Here is a 19,944-nt window from a genome sequence, read left to right on the forward strand (position 1 = left end):
TGTGATGTACCTTTCCTTTACTTTTTTGAGTAGAGAATAAATTTTTAGCCACTCTTTCTTGAATAAAACATTGTTAAGCTTAGCTTACTTCTCTTGAATTTAATCTTTCTTTCCCTTTCATAAATTTTAAAAACTCGTAAGGCAAACATAATAAATTTCTGGTAAATAACGGGCTTAAGTGAAAATGGAAGTTAATTTTTCTAAAGGTAAGCTACTAGCACGATCCTACTGCGCACTGCCATACTGGACCGAGAGACCTCAAATGAGGTAGCTAACGGGGCTGCTCAGTCACTGCCCACCAGTGCTAGTGCTAGCAATGCATGTTGCGCAAAGTTCAAAAAATGATGTTTATTTTTAAAAATTGTGATCTGTTGCAGAACCCCGGTTGAGAAACCCTATTGTAGAGACTGTTGTGCATAAAATCCCAGGAGATTTGCAGTTTCTGCGATACTCAAACCACCCTATCTGGCACCAGCAATCATTCCATGGTCAAAGTCACTTGGATCACATTTTTTTCCCATTCTTATATTTGTTCTGAAGAACAACTAAGCCTCTTGACAATGTCCACTTGCATTGAGTTGCTGCCACATGATTGGCTGATTAGAAATTTGCATTAATGAGTAGGTGTACCTGATATTGTGGCCACAGTGTATGTGTGTTGAAATCCATTTGCACTCAAAGTTCAACATTCAAAGTAAATTTATTATCAAAGTACATCTTTGTCACCATATATATTCCTGAGATTCATTTTCTTGTTTGCATATTTAATAAATCTGTAAAATGATAGGTTGGCTCCTCTGCCAACTTCCAAACTGATCAAAATTTTCCTGTAAACTATGATAACCTTTCTCACTATCAACAACACTTCCTAATTTGATGTCATTCACAAACATATTAATCAAGTCTTGTGCATTTATACAAATCACTTGTATAAATAATGAATAATATGTGTTTCTACACTGACTCCTAGTCATAAGCCTTCAACCACCTCCCTCTGTTTTGTATCTTTGAACTAATTTGGAATCCCCCAACTGGCTCTCCTTAAAATCTATGAGACCTAACCTTTTAGATTAGCATATATGCGGTAACATCTGTTGTCCTACTCTCATTTACCTTTTTGGTTACCTTTTCAAAAAAACTCCAAATGATTCATCAAACACAGTTGTCTAAGCATAAAGGGATGCTGATTTGTCCTTATCAGACTTTATCTATCCATCTTTTGGTAGATCTTTTACTTTAGACTTCTCTCCAGTAACTTCCCTGCACTGATGTCAAACTGTTTGGCCTCTAGATCCCTGGCTGGACTTGCTCTCCTTCTTAAGTAACAGACTGACATTAGCTACCTTCTAATCTCATGAACTTAAAATGTTAATGATGAAGCAAATACCTCTGCAAGGGCATCTGCAATTTCTCCTCTAGCCTCGTACAAAGTTTGAGGATGCATTCTGTCTGACCCTGGAGATTTATCCACCTCAATGCATTGTAAGCTTACAAATACCTCTTTCCTGGTATTCTTTAAGTCCTGCAAAACATCTCTACTTGTTCTCCTATGTCTTCAACAACCACGCTCCAGTGAACACCAAGAAGTATTCAGTTAAAAACCCCACCCATCTCCTTTAACTTGTGACGTAGGCAGCCCTGCTGAACCCTATGGGGACTTAGTTGCTCCCTAGCCCCTCATTTAATCTTAATATAGCTATAGAACCTCTTGGGATTTCCCTTAACCTTACTTGCCAGATCCCTCTCACCCTGCTCTTGCTCTCAAGCTTACTTTAATCTTTTTATGTTGTTTGTCCATCATTGACGTCAATGAGGACCTCGATACCATAATGATGGTGTCGAGACTACCGCGTGATTTGGATTTAAGTGAGGGAGAGTTGCACAGCGTCAGCCTCACTCTCTCTTCCCAATTCCCATCTGGGTCCAGTGGCAAGACAAGAGTCTAGACGGCTGGAGATGGGAGTAGGCGCAGTGGATGACCAGGACGTCTTCTGTGTCTTGTCCTGCTCTACACGTTCCACGACGCTTGCAGAGACCGCCTTCTTGACCGTTGGACCTTCCATTGGTCTCATCTGCTCAATCCGCCGGAGTCTGTCTTTACATGCTGGGATAGACAACTCCCTATCTCACCGAGGGTTTGAGATCCGTCGGCTACCCTCACCTGGTTTAGCCGGCTTGTCGAAGCCATTGCCCGAGGTGTGACTGCTATCGCATGCAAACAGCTACGAGGAGCCACAGGTGAGAGCTGAGTGCCAGGTGGGGACCAAAGGTGGACTAACCGCCCTGAAAAGGACGCGACATGTTCCCCCACCAGAGGTGCTACCTCTCCCTGACACCCCATATACCCCTCTTTTTATAGTCATCAAGGGAATCACTTATCCTTGATTTCCAAAATCCAATATATGCTTCCTTCCTTTTCTTGACCAAGAGCTTCAATATCCCTCACTAAGCTTGCCAGATCTAATCTTCACTCTAATACGAATATGGTGCCCCTTGACTCCTGACACTCCTCACTCTCTTAAAAGCCTTCCACTTGCCATATGCTGCATTCTCCACAAATAGGCTCACCCAATCTACCTCTGCTAGATCCTGCCTAATTCCCCCAAAATTATCCCTGCTGAAGTTTAGGACTCTAACCTGTGGATCTGGCCTATCCTTTTCCATCACAATCTGAGAGCTAATAAAATTATGGTGACTAGAACCAAAGAGGCTGCCACTTCAGTTAATTGCCCTGCTTCATTGCCAAAGAGGAGGCCAGAATTGCACTGAGCAGGACCCGTTATATATTGACTCAGGAAACTTTTGAAGTTCAAGGTATATTTAAAAAGTACATGTCATCATGTACAACCCCAAGATTTATCTTCTTGCGGGCATACTCAATAAATCTATAATGAAATAATAACCATAATAGAATCAATGAAAGACTGCACCAACTTGGTCATTCAGCCAGTGTGCAAAAGACAACAAACTGCAAATACAAAGAGAAAGAAATAATAACAAAAATAAATAAATAAGCAATGCATATTAAGAACGTGAGATGAAGAGTCCTTGAAAGTGAGTCCATAGGTTGTGGGAACATTTCAATGATGGGGTGAGTGAAGTTATCCCCTTTGGTTCAAGAAGCTGATGGTTGAGCAGTAAAAACTTCCTGAACTTGGTGGTGAGAGTCTTGAGGCTCCTGTACCACTTTCCTGATGGCAACAGTGAGAAGATAGCATAGCCAGAGCAGTAGGGATTCCTGATGATGGATGCTGCTTTCCTGTGACAATGCTTGTGTGGATGTGCTCAATGGTGGGGAAGACTTTACCCCTGATGGACTGGGCCATATCCACCTGTTTTTGTAGGATTTTCCATTCAAGAGCATTAGTGTTTCCATATCAGGCTGTGATGCAGCTAGTCAGTATACTCTCCACCACACATCTATAGAAGTTTGTCAAAGTTTTAGATGTCATGCCGAATCTTTACAAACTCCTAAGGAAGTAGTGGTGCTGCTGTGCTTTTTTTGTAACTGCACTTGTGTGCCTGGACCAGGACAGATCCTCTGAAATGATAACACTGAAGAATTTAAAGTTGCTAACCCTCTCCACCTCTGATCCTTGGATAGAATCCTCTGGTTTCCTCCTCCTGAAGCCAATAATCAGCTCTGCGATCTTGCTGACATTGAGTAAGAGGTTGTTGCTATGGTACCATTCAGCCAGATTTTCAATCTCCCTAATTTGCTGATTTGGCCTATGACAATAGTGCTGTTAGCAAACTCAAGTATGGCTTTTGAACTGTGCTTAACCACACAGTCATAAGTGTAAAGTGAGTAGAGCAGGGGGTTAAGCACACAGCACTGTCATGCATCTCTGCTGAAGGGGATCGTGCAGGAGATGTTGTTGCCAATTTGAACTGACTGGGGTCTGTAAATGAGGATTTTGAGGATTCAATGTCCTAGATTTATTTTACAAATTCCACCCTGCCTAGGATCTTAATACTCCTGAGTGGCCTGTGAATACCAGAGAAATTAAAAACTCCTTTAAAACAAGCAACACACATCAAAGTTGCTGGTGAACGCAGCAGGCCAAGCAGCATCTGTAGGAAGAGGTGCAGTCGACGTTTCAGGCCGAGACCCTTCGTCAGGACTAACTGAAGGAAGAGTGAGTAAGGGATTTGAAAGTCGGAGGGGGAGGGGGAGATCCAAAATGATAGGAGAAGACAGGAGGGGGAGGGATAGAGCCAAGAGCTGGACAGGTGATAGGCAAAAGGGGATACGAGAGGATCATGGGACAGGAGGTCCGGGAAGAAAGACAAGGGGGGGGGGGACCCAGAGGATGGGCAAGAGGTATATTCAGAGGGACAGAGGGAGAAAAAGAATGTGTGCATAAAAATAAGTAACAGATGGGGTACGAGGGGAAGGTGGGGCCTAGCGGAAGTTAGAGAAGTCGATGTTCATGCCATCAGGTTGGAGGCTACCCAGACGGAATATAAGGTGTTGTTCCTCCAACCTACATATTACTCTCCATAACTTCCGCCACCTCCAACGGGATCCCACCACTAAGCACATCTTTCCCTCCCCCCCTCTCTCTGCATTCCGTAGGGATCGCTCCCTACACAACTCCCTTGTCCATTCATCCCCCCCATCCCTCCCCACTGATCTCCCTCCTGGCACTTATCCGTGTAAGCAGAACAAGTGCTACACATGCCCTTACACTTCCTCCCTTACCACCATTCAGGGCCCCAAACAGTCCTTCCAGCAGAGGCAACACTTCACCTGTGAGTCGACTGGGGTGATATACTGCGTCCGGTGCTCCCGATGTGGCCTTTTATATATTGGTGAGACCTGACGCAGACTGGGAGACCACTTTGCTGAACATCTACGCTCTGTCCGCCAGAGAAAGCAGGATCTCCCAGTGGCCACACATTTTAATTCCACATCCCATTCCCATTCTGACATGTCTATCCACGGCCTCCTCTACTGTAAAGATGAAGCCACACTCAGGTTGGAGGAACAACACCTTATATTCCGTCTGGGTAGCCTCCAACCTGATGGCATGAACATCGACTTCTCTAACTTCCGCTAGGCCCCACCTCCCCCTCGTACCCCATCTGTTACTTATTTTTATGCACACATTCTTTTTCTCCCTCTGTCCCTCTGAATATACCACTTGCCCATCCTCTGGGTCCCCCCCTCCTTGTCTTTCTTCCCGGACCTCCTGTCCCATGATCCTCTCGTATCCCCTTTTGCCTATCACCTGTCCAGCTCTTGGCTCTATCCCTCCCCCTCCTGTCTTCTCCTATCATTTTGGATCTCCCCCTCCCCCTCCAACTTTAAAATCCCTTACTTACTCTTCCTTCAGTTAGTCCTGACGAAGGGTCTCGGCCTGAAACGTCGACTGCACCTCTTCCTACAGATGCTGCTTGGCCTGCTGCGTTCACCAGCAACTTTGATGTGTGTTGCTTGAATTTCCAGCATCTGCAGAATTCCTGTTGTCTCCTTTAAAACAACCCTGTTTTCTACTCATCAGCTCCTAAAGTTCCCACTGTCTATTTTGGTGTCAATAATACAGCTCCACTAGAGTGACCGTCCCCTTCTAACTTCTAAGTTCTACCCATGTGGCCTACCTGGACAATCCACCAAGAATATAATCTCTTAAGCACTGCTGTTAAATGCTCCCGAGTCAAAAAGGGAACACCCCAACTTGCTTATCGGTACCTCTGAATGCCTGTAGCATCTGTATCCTGGAGTACTGTGTACCCTGTCCTGCCCTCCCTTCAACCATGATTCCATTGTGGCTTTCTCATCCCAGTCTCCAGGACCAATCCATATTCTGAGTTTGTCCACTTTACCGGTTAAGCCTTGTGCACTGAAATTAATGCAGCTTAACTGAGCATTCTTTTCCTCCCCATTACTGTGCTCCTATCTTGATTAATAAACTTGCTCTTGCTGACTACTGCTCCATTCTCTGATTTGCTCCTGCTCAGAGTCCCACACCCTGTCAACCATACTTGATCATGAACAGCAAACTGATTTTGATCAAAATGCTTATTTTAAATAATATAGTTAAGTTTTTAAAGCGCTATTGTGAGCTCTCCTTACTGCACACTTAAATTATGCAAAGAAATAAGGTATATTGATTTTCTATCAGTTGTGTTGAAATTGATTATTTGATGTCTGGGTTTAAAAAATCATTCACTTCTCATGAAGGAAAACTGTTGTTTGAAATTTAGTGAAGTACTTGCATTTTAATCATATGCAGTAAAATAAATGTATTCATATATCATTGTGGCTTCTGAGGATTGTTTCATGCTGATATAGTTTTCTCATTTATTTAATAATTATTTTTGCTGCATATAGTCCTCTCTGTAAAACTCTAGGTCAGTAATGAGTGTTTTCTAAATTTCATGATCTGTGTAATGGAACAAATTGAAAGCAAGGTCTGTATCAATCACTGTGAAGGTTGGGTTAATTGTTACTGCTTCATGAGACTGGACAGATATGCAGTACATGTAATAGAATACCTGTCTGATGTGTGGACACTTTGGAAGACACCATAAAGGACAGAACCATTGTTTATGTTGAAGACAATGGAAGAATTGAGAAATAGTATGATCTTCAGCAACAACAAAGGTATTTCTAATGTACCTTTTGCAGTTAGACCTCCCTTAGTCATGGAGTTTATTTTTCCTGAGGCAGAATTCTACAACAGTTTTTTTTCATGTTTTTCTTCTGTAGTTCGCAGTTTTCTTTAATAAACAACTGTTTGTTGTCCTATAGAATAAACAGTGAGCAATTTGACATTGTGATATTTGTGCTGCACTTTGTCCAAAACTAATAGATTCTTTCTTGGGTGCATTACTCATAACTGCATGCAACTCCATATGTAGTTTTAAAAGGGCATTGTTCAGCTGTTACATGCTAGATAATAAAATTAAAATTCCATTGCTATCAGTGATTACTTTTGGTGTTGTCTCCCTTTTTGTGATTCATCATCATATCCTCAAATTTCTTCAGACCATTTTTTTTTCAGAATCAGGTTGATTATCACCAGCATGTGTCGTGAAATTTGCTAACTTAGCAGCAGCAGTTCAATGCAATACATAATATAGAAGAAGAAAAATAAATAAAATAATAAATAAATAAGTAAAATCAATTACAGTATATGTATATCGAATAGATTTTAAAATCATTCAAAAAACAGAAGTAATATATATTAAAAAAGTGAAGTAGTGTTCATGGGTTCAGTGTCCATTTAGGAATCGGATGGCAGAGGGAAAGAAGCTGTTCCTGAATCACTGTGTGCCTTCAGGCTTCTGTACCTCCTACCTGATGGTAACAGTGAGAAAAGGGCATGCTCTGGGTGCTGGAGCTCCTTAATACAGGTTTCCCCCACCATCCGAAGGTAGAGCGTTCCTATGAAATGGTTCGTAAGCTGAAATTTCGTAAAGCGAAGAAGCAATTACCATTTATTTATGTGGGAAAAATTTGTGAGCGTTTGCAGACCCAAAAATAACCTACCAAATCATGCCAAATAACAGATAAAACCTAAAATAACAGTAACATATAGTAAAAGCAGGAATGATATGATAAATACACGGCCTATATAAAGTAGAAATACTTTTCCACAATCATTACTGCACTGTTCTCCGTAGCGAAAATCTCACACAAGCGCCGTCGGCAGAAAATCTCACACAAGCGCTGTTGGCAAAAACACTCTCTCCAGTAACCATTAAGCTACGAAGCTGCCAAATCATACCAAATAACACGTAAAAACACACAGCCTATATAAAGTAGAAATAATATATGTACCAGAATTGGGACAGCGCCAAGCGCACTGATGATGGTGTGTTAGACTGAGTCGTCGCAGGTTGGGGTGGTGCAGTGGTCCCCACCTTCCAGGCTGCCGACCGATACATTGCTGCGAAGCATGCAGGGGTGCAGTGGTAGCCGGGAGGCACACAGCACACCTTTAAGAAAAAAGCCGAAATAAACATGCTAATTAATTAGGTGCTGCCCGACATGTAATTGTCGGCCCAGATCAGTGCCGATTTCCGATTGTGTCGTCTCTGATCTGGGCAGACAATTACGTGTCGGGCGGCACATAATTATTTGCATGTTTATTTCGATTTTTTTTCTTAAAGATGTGTGTGTCTCCCGGCTACCGCTGCATTCTCCACGAATCGGTATCTGTCCGCAGTCTGGGTGTTGGGGTGGTGGGACACTGGGGTGTCATCTGTTTCCATTAGAGCAGGCAGCTCATCTTCTCCTATGACTACCTGCCTCAATGTCGAAGGTCGAGGTTCGTCGTCTGCTGTGGCTGATGTGGAAGGCTTGCTTGACTGCTGAGCTTCGTGCATTTTTCTATCATACAGTTCTCTGTAAGGACTCAAACCATCTTGCAAATATCCCCTAAACCGACGTACCCTTTCAAAATTAAAGTCGTACTTTATCATTGCAGCGAAAATCTCACGCAGTTGCTTCACGTTCAGTTCGCTACTGCATTCGGTTTCGATTGTTATCCTTTCTTCTTCCAATTGCATCAGCTCTTCTATCAGTTCTTGGTCATGGGATGCCAAAACCTCTTCAACAGCATCTTCGTCAGCTTCCACAAGCCAAACTCGCTTCGTCCTTGCTTCGTTCACCACGATCGAAACGCTTAATTATGTCTAGTTTTACGCTCAGTGTAACACCCTTATGAGCTCTTTTAGGCTTTTCCGATACCTTAGAACCCATCTTGCAATCGGATGCTCACAGGCAGGTGTTTAAGCATTGCCGGCGAGAATGCTGTTCCGAATCCGGGGGGGGGGGAGAGTGGTTGCTTAGGGCGTGCGCTGATTTTTTTTTTGTAACAGTGAAAACACCTGAAAGCGAAAACAGGGATCTAATATACGTCTTTCGTAACAGTGAGGTTTCGTAAAGCGAACATTCAAAAAGCAGGGGACACCAGTAATTCTATCTTTAATATACTGTCTTTCTATCCTTAACTATTCATAATTTTTAAATTACATTGTAATGTCTTTTTTTTGGTCCAAAATTATTGACCTTGCAGCTAACTTGGGTTGAACACCACGTGCCAGAATTTCATTCACTCAAATTTATTTTATCAATATTACTCTGCCATTTTATGTTCCAATTAGCCCAAGATTGCTCTTCCAATTGTTTCCTTTGTAGCTAGTTCAGGAAAGTGACAAGTGTAAGTTTGCAAGCTAGATAGTCACAGCTTCTGTAATTTCCAGAGGAGTTTCAGAGAATTTGAGTGGGGGTGGGATGAACTACACAGATTATGAAATTTAGTAAGTACCCATCAATATTGTCATCAGACATTTTTTATAAAGTAAAACAAATATTTCTAATTTTGTCTCTTGTTATTACAATGTTATCTTACTGTGCATTTATGCATGCCCTTGCCAAATGCAAAGATTTTGTAGATGAAATTTAATCTTTAGTGTATACACTCAGTGTTTACATTGCCTTAAGTGAAAGTAGGTGACTGTAAAAAAGGCACCTCGTATATTCATTACTAATCTTATTTGTTTTTATGCAGCAACATTCTTTGACTTATTATTCCTTTGTGAATTTCCAACAACCAATAAATCTTCTGAAAGTATGTATAAATTTATTAATAGCTTTTTTTAAAGAGTTGTCATTTATTTTGTGATCCTGCTTACGCAAATGTATTACCATACAAAGCAGTGCACTGGGAGTAGTATGGAATGATTATCATAATATGAAAAATACACAAACATTCAAATAATTATAACTAAAGAAATCCGATTAAAATACAGAAAACACAACAGGATATTGTACATTTTATTTAAAGCAGCAGAGTCTTGTTATTCAATTTTTTTATGCATTGAATGTTAAATTTGTTTGTGGTGCAACAAAGCATAAATATCTGCAAAATACTAAGGTATAATTATAGTTTTAAGTCTATGACAGCTATCATGGCACACTCAGTAGTTTTGAAAATTAATAAGGATGATGATACTTTAACAACTGTTCCAGAGTTTGCCCAAACTCATTAGGTTAGTCTATCTTTAAAATGTTTTTCTGAAGGCATTGTAATATAGTCAGCATTTTACGTCTAACAGCGTTTCTACGAGAGTAAATTTGTTTCACTGTTACCATATATTGCATTGAAATAGAATACTAGGTATTAAATGGAAATACTACTTTAAAAATCCCTGCAGAATATATATTTATTGAACAGATATCTGCACTGAGAAAGTTTATCCTCAATGCCAATTTTCATTTAGCCATCAGTTAAGAGGTTATGTGAAGTCCAGCTGCATACAGTATTTGTTTCCAGACTGAAGAATAACCAAAATTTAAGTACTTTCCAACTGAATTATTTTAACAGGTTTACATTTAAACAGTTCGATGGCCTAAGATAAACATTCTGAAATTAAATGAATATTTTAAACATGAATTGCTAGGAAAAGCAAAACATAGACAACTTTAAAAAAAAATAGTTGAAAATGTTTATTTTAACTGTGCAGTTCAATTCTCACATCCCTTGATCACATAAGCCAATATTCTGAATGAGATCAGAGTGATATTCAACTTAATAAATTTTACAAATTTGGCAGAGGTATGATGGTGCTGCTTGAAGTAATCTGGAGGTTAGGAGGTTCAACAAAAATTACTTCCTAGGATAGGTGAAGCGTGGCTGCATAGCGAGATTTCTAGCTATGCAGCCAAGCTTGATCTGTCCAATATCAAGAGTTTGTAGCTGTCTGTCACAACTATCTTTGAAAACCTTGAACTCCAGAGAGTCAGTGTGTAATCCTTTATTGCCTTGTAGAAAGGCTATATTCATGGATTAGATGTTTTTGAAAATGAATGATGAAAGTAAATTGTAAATAGGTTCATTTCTGGAGTGTAGCTATATTGCTAAAATGCACATAAGACTGATTATTTACATGTAAAGATGATTAAACAAATTCAGATCATATTATGGACTTAATGGCAAAATGCAGTTTAAAATATAGCTGATGTTGTGTAATCAAAATGAGTAAGTATTGTACTGGTAAGGAAAATAGTATTTTTCATGTTAGTCATTCTCTTTAGATTTTAATATTCCATTATCTTTGAAAGCCGTGAAGATGGCGGCACGCTCAAATGCAGCTGCCTGTTTGGGGCTAACAAAAGGTGTTTTTATCTTCTTTACAATCGCAAGACACTGCTAGACATTAAGAACTTAAAGTGCTGTTGGTCTACCCATCAGCAAATTGCTCATAGCGGAGGTGCTAGAGGAGTTGAATTAGCTAAGATGGACTGGCAAATGACACTTAAAGGATTGACGGTGGATATGCAATGGCAAGCATTTAAAGGTTGCATGGATGAACTACAACAATTGTTCATCCCAGTTTGGCAAAAGAATAAATCAAGGAAGGTAGTGCACCCGTGGCTGACAAGAGAAATTAGGGATAGTATCAATTCCAAAGAAGAAGCATACAAATTAGCCAGAAAAAGTGGCTCACCTGAGGACTGGGAGAAATTCAGAGTTCAGCAGAGGAGGACAAAGGGCTTAATTAGGAAGGGGAAAAAAGATTATGAGAGAAAACTGGCAGGGAACATAAAAACTGACTGTAAAAGCTTTTATAGATATGTAAAAAGGAAAAGACTGGTAAAGACAAATGTAGGTCCCCTACAGAGAGAAACAGGTGAATTGATTATGGGGAGCAAGGACATGGCAGACCAATTGAATAATTACTTTGGTTCTGTCTTCACTAAGGAGGACATAAATAATCTTCCAGAAATAGTAGTGGACAGGGGGTCCAGTGAGATGGAGGAACTGAGCAAAATACATGTTAGTAGGGAAGTGGTGTTAGGTAAATTGAAGGGATTGAAGGCAGATAAATCCCCAGGGCCAGATGGTCTGCATCCCAGAGTGCTTAAGGAAGTAGCCCAAGAAATAGTGGATGCATTAGTGATAATTTTTCAAAACTCGTTAGATTCTGGACTAGTTCCTGAGGATTGGAGGGTGGCTAATGTAACCTCACTTTTTAAAAAAGAAGGGAGAGAGAAACCAGGGAATTATAGACTAGTTAGCCTAACGTTGGTGGTGGGGAAACTGCTGGAGTCAGTTATCAAAGATGTGATAACAGCACATTTGGAAAGCGGTGAAATCATCGGACAAAGTCAGCATGGATTTGTGAAAGGAAAATCATGTCTGACGAATCTCATAGAATTTTTTGAGGATGTAACTAGTAGAGTGCATAGGGGAGAACCAGTGGATGTGGTATATTTGGATTTTCAAAAGGCTTTTGACAAGGTCCCACACAGGAGATTTGTGTGCAAACTTAAAACGCACGGTATTGGGGGTAAGGTATTGATGTGGATAGAGAATTGGTTAGCAGACAGTAAGCAAAGAGTGGAAATAAACGGGACCTTTTCAGAATGGCAGGCGGTGACTAGTGGGGTACCGCAAGGCTCAGTGCTGGGACCCCAGTTGTTTACAATATATATTAATGACTTGGATGAGGGAATTAAATGCAGCATCTCCAAGTTTGCGGATGACACGAAGCTGGGTGGCAGTGTTAGCTGTGAGGAGGATGCTAAGAGGATGCAGAGTGACTTGGATAGGTTGGGTGAGTGGGCAAATTTATGGCAGATGCAATTTAATGTGGATAAGTGTGAAGTTATCCACTTTGGTGGCAAAAATAGGAAAACAGATTATTATCTGAATGGTGGCCGATTAGGAAAAGGGGAGGTGCAACGAGACCTGGGTGTCATTATACACCAGTCATTGAAAGTGGGCATGCAGGTACAGCAGGCGGTGAAAAAGGCGAATGGTATGCTGGCACTTATAGCGAGAGGATTCGAGTACAGGAGCAGGGAGGTACTACTGCAGTTGTACAAGGCCTTGGTGAGACCACACCGGGAGTATTGTGTGCAGTTTTGGTCCCCTAATCTGAGGAAAGACATCCTTGCCATAGAGGGAGTACAAAGAAGGTTCACCAGATTGATTCCTGGGATGGCAGGACTTTCATATGAAGAAAGACTGGATGAACTGGGCTTGTACTCGTTGGAATTTAGAAGATTGAGGGGGAGATCTGATTGAAACGTATAAAATCCTAAAGGGATTGGACAGGCTAGATGCAGGAAGATTGTTCCCGATGTTGGGGAAGTCCAGAACGAGGGGTCGCAGTTTGAGGATAAAGGGGAAGCCTTTTAGGACCGAGATTAGGAAAAACTTCTTCACACAGAGAGTGGTGAATCTGTGGAATTCTCTGCCACAGGAAACAGTTGAGGCCAGTTCATTGGCTATATTTAAGAGGGAGTTAGATATGGCCCTTGTGGCTACGGGGATCAGGGGGTATGGAGGGAAGGCTGGGGCAGGGTTCTGAGTTGGATGATCAGCCATGATCATAATAAATGGCGGTGCAGGCTCAAAGGGCCGAATGGCCTACTCCTGCACCTATTTTCTATGTTTGTATGGTATGGACTGTGTTGCTGCTTGCTACAGAAAGGCATGAGAGTTGGTGCATGAAGGCTGTGTACAGTCTAACGGCGAGTGATTGTCTTGGACATTTTTCTTGTGATCACAAGACCTGTTGGACATTGGTAATGCAGAATATTGCAAGTCCAGTTCACTGGATTATGGGCGAGACCGACTACAGGGGAGCTGTGTGGCCACGGTTTTGGTGTGGACTTGGCATCATGCTGCGGTGTTGCCTGTTGCAGCCACCAGGAGCGGAGATGCCAGAGGCAGTGTGGTGTGGCGTCCATGCTAGTTTGGGGGCAGGCCGCTCCTGTTGGTGCTGCCCTCTAGTATTCATATGGTGGAAGACTAGCTGGATTGTATGTACGTGTGTGTTCATTTGTCTGCTGTTGAGGGCTTGTGCTTGCCAACATTCATACTCCATCAATCTACAGGATACAGTGGCATGCTAAAGTTTGGGTACCACTGGTCAAAATTTCTGTTACTGTGAATAGTTAAATGAGCAGAAGATGAACTGATCTCCAAAAGTCATATAGTTAAAGATGAAACATTCTTTTCAACATCTTAAGCAAGATTAGTGTATTATTTTTGTTTTGTACAATTTTGGAGTGACAAAAAGGAAAGGAGCACCATGCAAAAGTTTGGGCACCCCAAGAGATTTGAGCTCTCAGATAACTTTTACCAAGGTCTCAGACCTTAATTAGCTTGTTAGGGCTATGGCTTGTTCACAGTCATCGTTAGGAAAGGCTAGGTGATGCAAATTTCAAAGCTTTATAAATACCCTGACTCCGCAAACCTTGTCCCAACAATCAGCAGCCATGGGCTCCTCTAAGCAGCTGCCTAGCATTCTGAAAGTTAAAATAAATGATGCCCACAAAGCAGGAGGAGGCTATAAGAAGATAGCAAAGTGTTTTCAGGTAGCCGTTTTCTCAGTTCGTAATGTAATTAAGAAATGGCAGTTAACGGGAATGGTGGGGGTCAAGTTGAGGTCTGGAAGACCAAGAAAACTTTCCGAGAGAATTGCTCTTAGGATTGCTAGAAAGGCAAATCAAAACCCCTGTTTGACTGCAAAAGACCTTCAGGAAGATTTAGCAGACTCTGGAGTGGCGGTGCACTGTTCTACTGTGCAGCGACACCTGCACAAATATGACCTTCATGGAAGAGTCATCAAAAGAAAACCTTTCCTGTGTCCTCACAACAAAATTCAGCGTCAGAAGTTTGCAAAGGAACATCTAAACAAGCCTGATGCTTTTTGGAAACAAGTTCTGTGGACTGATGAAGTTAAAATAGAAATTTTTGGCCGCAGTGAGCAAAGGTATGTTTGGAGAAAAAAGGGTGCAGAATTTCATGAAAAGATCACCTCTCCAACTGTTAAACACGGGGGTGGATTGACCATGCTGTTGCAGCCAGTGGCACGGGGAACATTTCACTGGTAGAGGGAAGAATGAATTCAATTAAATGCCAGCAAATTCTGGAAGCAAGCATCACACCGTCTGTAAAAAAAAAAGCTGAAGGTGAAAAGAGGATGGCTTCTACAACAGGATAATGATCTTAAACACACCTCAAAATCCACAATGGACTACCTGAAGAGGCACAAGCCATGGCCCTCACAGTCCCGAAATCTGTGGATAGACCTCAAAAGAGCAGTGCACGCAAGGCAGCCCAAGAATTCCACAGAACTTAAAGCCTTTTGCAAAGAAGAATGGGCGAAAATCCCCTAAACAAGAATTGAAAGACACTTAGCTGACTACAGAAAGCATTTATAAGCTGTGATACTTGCCAAAGGGTGTGTTACTAAGTACTGACCGTGCAGGGTGCCCAAACTTTTGCTTCGGGCCCTTTTCCTTTTTTGTTATTTTGAAACTGTAAAAGATGGAAATAAAAAATAACCTTGCTTAAAATATTAAAGAAAGGTATATCTTTAATATTAAAATATTTTGAAACTGTAAAAGATGGAAATAAAAAATAACCTTGCTTAAAATATTAAAGAAAGGTGTCGTCTGTAACTTTATGCCTTTTGGAAATCAATTCATTTTTTACTCGCTTAGCTATTCATAGTAACAGAAATTTTGACCGGGGTGCCCAAACTTTTGCATGCCACTGTATGCCACTTAAGGACTGGGGTTATATCTTTTTGTGTGACTATGTATACTGCTATGTTGTATATGGTACAGGTGCCCTGTGTTGTATATGACTGTTGGTACTGTATTTTGCACCTTGGCCCCAGAGGAATGCTCTTTTGTTTGGCTGTATTCATGGGTATTCATGTGTGGTTGAGTGATAATTAAACATGAACTTGAACTTAAATTAGTTGGATGTTAACTAATGAATTGTTAGATGTAATAGAACACACACATCAGTTTATTGGTTCGAGTAGTGTTTATTAATTAGGAGGTTCACAGGTAAAGTATTGAATCTGACAGAGTCATAGAGCAAACCAAATTACAGACTTAGGCTTTGTTGGATAGACATTATTTAAATATACTGTATGTCCATTACCTCGCTGACACATAGGAGAGTATTTTTGGAAAAATACAGGCCAGACATTTGAGAGTGAACATCCTCTCGGAGAATATAGCTGTTGTAAATTGTTTTGAAATCTGCTAGGTGAATTGGTTTCTCTTTTTATTTTTTGTTATTAGTGGCTGAACTCTTATGCCTTCTCTGCTTGGTTATCAGTTCCAAAAATGAAAGGGTGGATAATTAATAGACTAAAATGTTGTAAAACTATATCTGTACACTAAGAGAATGGAAAAGGATAAAGGAAGTTGGAAAAAAAAGTGAAATATATTTTATTTTACATGGTTGGAATCTTTTGTTTATTTGGGGAGTGCAACACCTTCATTAGGCATATGGTGAGCCTCTTACTGTCTAATCTAGATAAAGAGTATTGTTTATTTCTGTTCAGTTTGCTTTTTGCACTGGATTTGGAAAAAAGTATAAGCAGAAAAATGATTCAGATTTATAACCCTTTCGAATAATTTAGCTAGGATTTTCAACATAATTAGAATCAGAATCAACATCAGGTTTATTATCACCGGCATGTGACGTGAAATTTGTTAACTTAGCAGCAGCAGTTCAATGCAAATCATAATCTAGCAGAGAGAAAAAAATAATAATAAATAAAATAAAACATAATAAATAAACAAGTAAATCACTTACGTACATTGAATAGGTTTTTTAAAAAATGTGCAAAAACAGAATTACTGTATATTTAAAAAAAAAGAGAGATAGTGTCCAAAGCTTCAATGTCCATTTAGGAATCGGATGGCAGAGGGGAAGAAGCTGTTCCTGAATCGCTGAGAGTGTGCCTTCAGGCTTCTGTATCTCCTACCTGATGGTAACAGTGAGAAAAGGGCATGTCCTGGGTGCTGGAGGTCCTTAATAATGGACGCCGCCTTTCTGATACACTGCTCCCTAAAGACTTCCTGGGTACTTTGTAGGCTAGTGCCCAAGATGGAACCTTCTGCAGCTTCTTTCGGTCCTGTGCAGTAGCCCCTCCATACCAGACAGGTACTATAATATCATTTAAGAAGCACTTTGATAGATATATGGAAGAGTGGCTTGGAAGGAAATGGGCTGTACACAGGAATTTGGGATAAGATTGGTGGGTACCATGGTCAACATGGAATAGTTGAGTTTAGGGGCCTCATCTGTGCTGCATGGTTCCAACTCTATGAAAGGAATTGGGAACAAGGCAAACATACAAAAATGGGATTCCATCTTCTCTCAAGGGAGGGAACGTCGAAAGAGGGAGGGAGAAACATATTGATTTGGCTGTTACACCTGTGTCTGGGTGCTTTGAGTAATAGAGATTATAGAGAAATTTCCACCTCATTATGTTGGGCTCGGTAAAATGTTAATGAAAGGATTGCATACTACCTTACATTAGTGCTTGCTTTCTGAATCTCAGAAATAATTCTACATAACCAGTTGTAGAAATATTGATGCTAATAAAAAAATGCTGTCTTGGAAGTCTGGAATTAATTTAACTTTGAAATGGATAAATAATTAAATTGCTCCCAAAATGTTTTTCTCCAGTAAAGAAAATATTTTAAAGTATTATTCCTATTTTCAATGGAATATATGTGCTGATCAGAGCAAGGATCAAAAAGAACTTTGTCAAAATAATCATGGAAGTGTATCATTAGTATACGATTAGATATATTTTAAAATTGTGCTTTATCTAATAAAAATTCAAATGACAAGTTTAAAAATGGCTTAAGCTTTCAAATAAGTACAGTAACAAAATGAAGATTACATGAAGCAATTTATAAGATGCAAATCAGCATTACAGGTTGGGGAAAACATGAAGGTATGTTTTCTCAAGAAATCTGTATTGCATTGGATTTCAAGCAGTTTTGATCCAGTTATATGAAAATCAAAAATAAAACTGCAGATGCTGGATATTTAAAATAAAAACAGAAAATTCTGGAAAACCTCAGCAGGTCAAGCAGTATTTGGGGAAAGAGAAGAAGATATTGCTTTTGGTCAAAGTCATTTAATCTACTGAGAAAGAAAGAAAGCAAGTTAATCTAAGTAAAAGAGAAGCTAGCAGAGGGCGGGTTAAACAAAGAGAATGTCAGTAATTGGGCAAAGTGATGTATTGTTCAAGTGGACAAGTGGACTTGTTTGAGAAGTTAAACACTTAACAATTTTGTTACCATATTTGACAGTATCTTTGATAAGTTTGAAAGTGATTAATGGAAACATGTTTAACGTAGAAACATAGAAAACCTACAGCACAATACAGGCCCTTCGGCTCACAAAGTTGTGCCGAACATGTCCCAACCTTAGAAATTACTAGACCTCCCCATAGCCCTCTATTTTTCTAAGCTCCATGTACCTATCCAAAAGTCTCTTAAAAGACCCTGTCAGATCCGCCTCCACCACCGTTGCCGGCAGCCCCTTCCATGCACTCACTACTCTCTGAGTAAAAAACTTACCCCTGATATCTCCTCTGTACCTACTCCCCAGCCCCTTAAACCTGTGTCCTCTTGTGCCAACCATTACAGCCCTGGGAAAAAGCCTCTGACTGTCCACACAATCAATGCCTCTCATCATCTTATACACCTCTATTAGGTCACCACTCATCCTCCGTCGCTCCAAGGAGAAAAGGCCGAGTTCACTTAGCCTGTTCTCATAAGGCATGCTCCCCAATCCAGGCAACATCCTTGTAAATCTCCTCTGCACCCTTTCTATGGCTTCCACATCCTTCCTGTAGTGAGGCGACTAGAACGGAGCACAGTACTCCAAGTGGGGTCTGACCAGGGCCCTATATAACTGCAACTATGTTTAGTTTATAATTTCTCAAGTAACTTTTTTCCCCCTTTAAAATTATCTAGTTATGTTGATGGCAGAAATTCCTCAAGCAGACTTCAGCAGAAACCTTACTGTTCGATTGTTCTTGCCTGTGTATTGAATTTAACCCACCAAAGAAATTACAGACTCTCCGAAACAATGGAGACCACAATGGGATGAGGGAGGAATTGACTAGTGTGGACTGGGAACACAGGCTATATGTTGGGACAGTTGAGGAACAGTTGAAGATTTTCATGGTGCTCAACAAAAGTATATTCCAGTTAAAAGCAAGGACAGGAAGGGTGGGGGGAGCTAGCCTTGGATAACTAAGGAAATAAAAGAAAGCATCAAACTAAAAGCTTGTGTAAACTAAGTTGCCAAGAGTAGTGGGAAGCTGGGAGATTGGGAAAACTTTAAAAAGCAACAAAGTACCACTAAGCGAGCAATAAAGAAAGGGAATCTAGATTATGAAAATAAAGTGGCACAAAATATAAAAATGGATAGTGAAAGGTTTTATAATTTATATAAAGCGGAAGAGGGTGGATAAAGTGAATGTAGGTCCTTTGGAGGACAAGAAGGGGGAATTGATATTGGGTAATGAGAAAATGGCTGAGGCTTTGAATGACTATTTTGTGTTGGTCTTCACAGTGGAGGACATATCTAACATGCCAAAGAGAAATGTTATGGATGCGATGGGAGGTGAGGACCTCGATACAATAGCTATCATTAAAGAGGTAGAGCAGAACAAACTTGTGGGCCTGAAGGTAGATAAGTCCCCTGGTCATGATGGAAATGCATCCCAGGGTACTAAAAGAAATGGCAGAAGTTATATTAGAGGCTTTGGTGATGATTTACCAAAATTCACTGGACTCTGGACAGATCCCGGCAGATTGGGAGATGGCAAATGCCACACCACTGTTCAAAAAAGGATGTAGGCAAAAAGTAGGTAACTATAGGCCAGTTAGTTTAACATCTGTAGTTGGGAAAATGCTTGAAGCTATCATTAAAGAAGAAATAGTGAGGCATCTGGAAAGAAATGGATCCGTCAGGTAGACGCAGCATGGGTTCAGCAAAGGCAGGTCCTTTTTGACAAACTTACTGGAATTCTTTGAGGATATAACAAACGCAGAGGATAGAGGGGAACAGATTGATGTTATTTACTTCGATTTCCAGAAGGCGTTTGATAAGGTGCCACATAAAAGACATCCATAAGATA

General features: G+C 40.5%; 1 protein-coding gene across 5 annotated transcripts in view; it reads left to right on the forward strand.

The window, feature by feature from the left end:
- npas3 (neuronal PAS domain protein 3) overlaps positions 1-19,944 on the forward strand; it is a 1,076,641-nt gene that overhangs the window by 53,137 nt on the left and 1,003,560 nt on the right. The gene's annotated exons all lie outside the window — the stretch shown is intronic.

This window comes from Mobula birostris, chromosome 1 (assembly GCF_030028105.1).
Source record: "Mobula birostris isolate sMobBir1 chromosome 1, sMobBir1.hap1, whole genome shotgun sequence".
NCBI lineage: Eukaryota > Metazoa > Chordata > Chondrichthyes > Myliobatiformes > Myliobatidae > Mobula > Mobula birostris.